Source organism: Cannabis sativa, chromosome 3 (assembly GCF_029168945.1).
Source record: "Cannabis sativa cultivar Pink pepper isolate KNU-18-1 chromosome 3, ASM2916894v1, whole genome shotgun sequence".
NCBI lineage: Eukaryota > Viridiplantae > Streptophyta > Magnoliopsida > Rosales > Cannabaceae > Cannabis > Cannabis sativa.
The window spans coordinates 41,011,816-41,015,071 of record NC_083603.1 but is presented as its reverse complement, the minus strand read 5'-3'; the positions used below and the strand labels follow the sequence as shown (position 1 = coordinate 41,015,071).

Here is a 3,256-nt window from a genome sequence, read left to right as displayed (position 1 = left end):
TGGGTTTGTTGATACTACGTTTTTCAAGGGATTGAAAAAGTCAAATAAATAGCTTTAGGTTATTTGTAGCCGTACCTAGGGTTATATTATTAATTATTATTTTTAAATTTTTGTGAAGACTACACTCAACAATCACATCCACAAGTACTATATATACCCCTCTCCCTCTCCTTACTCCTTCACAATTTCGTAGTGTTTTCTACCCTACAGAACTCACTCCCTATATGTAGACGTGTGTATAATATATTAAAAAAATAAATTATGTATTGTTGTTGCACCAAAGTGAAGATGTGCAAACAGAAGGATTGGTATGCACTGCAACCGTGTGTTGTAGGTGCATCAAGGGAATTTCAGCAATTCAATAAATCATCTCATAACAAATTTTGGTAATAACTCAACTCTTTATGTCTATTTATTTCAATATTATATTATTACAAATTGTTTCTTAAAAATTTTATGTATGTGGTACATGTGTATTCAGGAAATGTTGACGAAGGTTTGGGATGGGTGGACTAGGGTGGCGGGAACTACTTCCAAAACGGCCACCCAAATATGTCATCCTACCGAACCTTAACCTCCCGAGTGCACAAGGCGACCGAGGAATGAGTGTTATTATATTTGACACAACGGTGCGCCAGACTCTTGAAGAAAAGATATGCGGGAGGCGAATGTCAGCGTTTTTTACAGTCTTAGGTCAAATTGCTTCCTCATGTACAACCTACTGATTTGACCGTATATGGATTGATGGGAAAATATTATTAAAATGTTTATTATTTTAAAATACAAAAAAGGTCTTCCTCATTTATTTAAAATTGTTTTTTAGGGTTTTGAAGGATTTGTTGTTTACTTTAAGTGTTGAAATTATTATTTTATTGTAAAAACGTACTTAGCTGAGTTTTACATAGTTATATGTCACATCGTATGTACTGTTTGAGATTCTATTAACATTAAGTTTCTTTGATATTAACCCAGTGAAAATTCAAAATGTATATTTAAATGACACACATTATTTTCATTCATATTGACTTCAAAGGTTTGTATATTTAAATAACTATTTTTTATTTTATTAAAGAAGGTAATACATCCTACACATGTCAACTGATTATTGGACATTAGAATTCAAATACAAACTAATAACAACTTTTTCTCTCACAAATTGTACTAATTTCTTACACGTACAAACTGAACCAAACCATAACAAAACCGGTCAATAGGTTGGTTCAAATTACGTCTTCTAAGGAAAATTTATTAGTTGGTTGGGTATGTTGAAGTAACGGTTTTCAATGCATTGACAAAATCAGGTTTGTATTGGTGTCATATCACCCCATCTTTAGCCGTACTAGTTTCTATTAATTATTATTTTTTAATTTTTGAAAAGACTACACAACACAATCACATCCACAAGTACTATATATACCCCTCTACTCGTCCTTACTCCTTCACACCTCAATTTAGTATTGTTCTCTTTCCTAGAGAACTCACTCCCTTCCTGTACACATATGTGTAGGGATAATATATGAAAAAATAAATTATGTATTGTTGTTGCACCGAAGTGAAGATGTGTAAACAGAAGGATTGGTATGCAATACAACCGTGTGTTGTATATGCATTAAGGAAATTTCAGCAATTCAATCAATCATCTCATAATAAATCTGGGTAATAACTCAACTATTTTTGTCTACTTTTTTTCAATATTATATTATTACAAATTGATTCTTAGAAATTTTATGTACGCGCTACATGTATATTCAGGTAATGTTGACGAAGTGTTCGGACTGGTGGATTAGGCTGGAGGGAACTACTTGAGACGCCGCCAAATCTCCCACCCAACCGAACCTACCCAACCTCCCGTAGTCCACAAGGCCATCGGCGGATGAGTGTAATCATATTTGACACAGCCGTCGGTGCGCCAAACACTGGACGAAAATCGACACGCGGGGTGGAAAACTAAAGTCTTGAGTCAGATAAAGCATCATGTGATAATAGTACTGATATTATAGTATATCTCAATACAACCTACATTTTTCAGTGTAAAAAACATCCTAATTAATTTATTTTGGGATACAACTAAGTTATGTACAAATTTCGTTCTATTGTGTATGTCTTTGTAACTGTAAAACTTAAATTTTATTTGGAATGGAAATATGTTCACTCAATATGTGCCATTGAGTTTCACTATTTCCAATAAGTTACGAACAACACTTGCAATGTCAGATTTTAAAAAATAATTCCAAAATAAAATAAGTGGATGAGCTAGGGTTTTCAAAGTAGATGGTACACCCTAATGTTGTGACCTTATACGGATTAATGGTACAAAATTAGTGAAATAATGACATATAATTACTATCAAGTAATTAGTAATACCTTTGAAATTATTAATTATTATTTTTAAATATTATTTAATTTGAAATTTGAACTCACTTCACAATTTGGGTTGGATTTTCCAAATGTCTTTTTCCAATGCATTGACAAAGTCATCTTGATTGATAGGGTGTACAGTCTAGTCAAATCAGGTTTTAAATGAAAATATTTAATATTAATTTTACCAACACGGATTCATAACATCTTAATGGTAATGGTAGTTGGGTGTTCACTTTTAATATTGGAAATTTGTAATGTTTAAATAAATATGTGAAAAATTGTAATGTGGTTCCCAAAAATTAATTAGCAAATATATTTGTGACGTATTTCAATGTACGGCAGAAGATGGATCTCCCATATCTCAATAAGTTCAAGTTTGAAAATAAAGTACATCAATATCTGTGCACAGTACGTCACACCGTAAATACAGTATGGTGCAATTATGTTTACTCAATATTTGAATTTAATGAGATAATTAGAAGTTGTTGTCAAATGTAAACTATAATTTCGTACATATTTATTCGTAAAATACTTATTTTAATACAGTTTCAACCATTTCCTATTTACGAGTTGTACTAAATTTGGACTACTACCCATTCTTAATAGTCCACATTCTTATATTGTTGGGAATTATTTCAAAATTGTCCAAATATTGTAATCTTCTTACCCAAGTATGGACTATTAATTTCCTCTAATTTTAATTTCTGCATACTCACTAAAAAAACCAATTGCTGTCTTATCAATATTTAATTTTCTGTCTACGTCCTACAGTGTACTCACTGACGTTAAATGGAATATTTCATATGCTTTAAATAACGTACGTCAGAGATGTCACAGTGTAACGTCAAATCAAATTCAGTACATGCAGATCTCATGGGATTCCCTGATTTGAGTT

The 3,256-nt window shown here is 31.7% G+C and overlaps 1 long non-coding RNA gene across 1 annotated transcript; it reads left to right on the top strand.

Annotated features, from left to right (window-relative positions):
* LOC133035460 (uncharacterized) lies at positions 1-915 on the top strand. The gene is made up of 2 exons (XR_009686665.1): positions 1-386; positions 482-915. It is a non-coding gene; the product is annotated as an uncharacterized LOC133035460 (long non-coding RNA).
* The last annotated feature ends 2,341 nt before the right edge of the window (positions 916-3,256 follow it).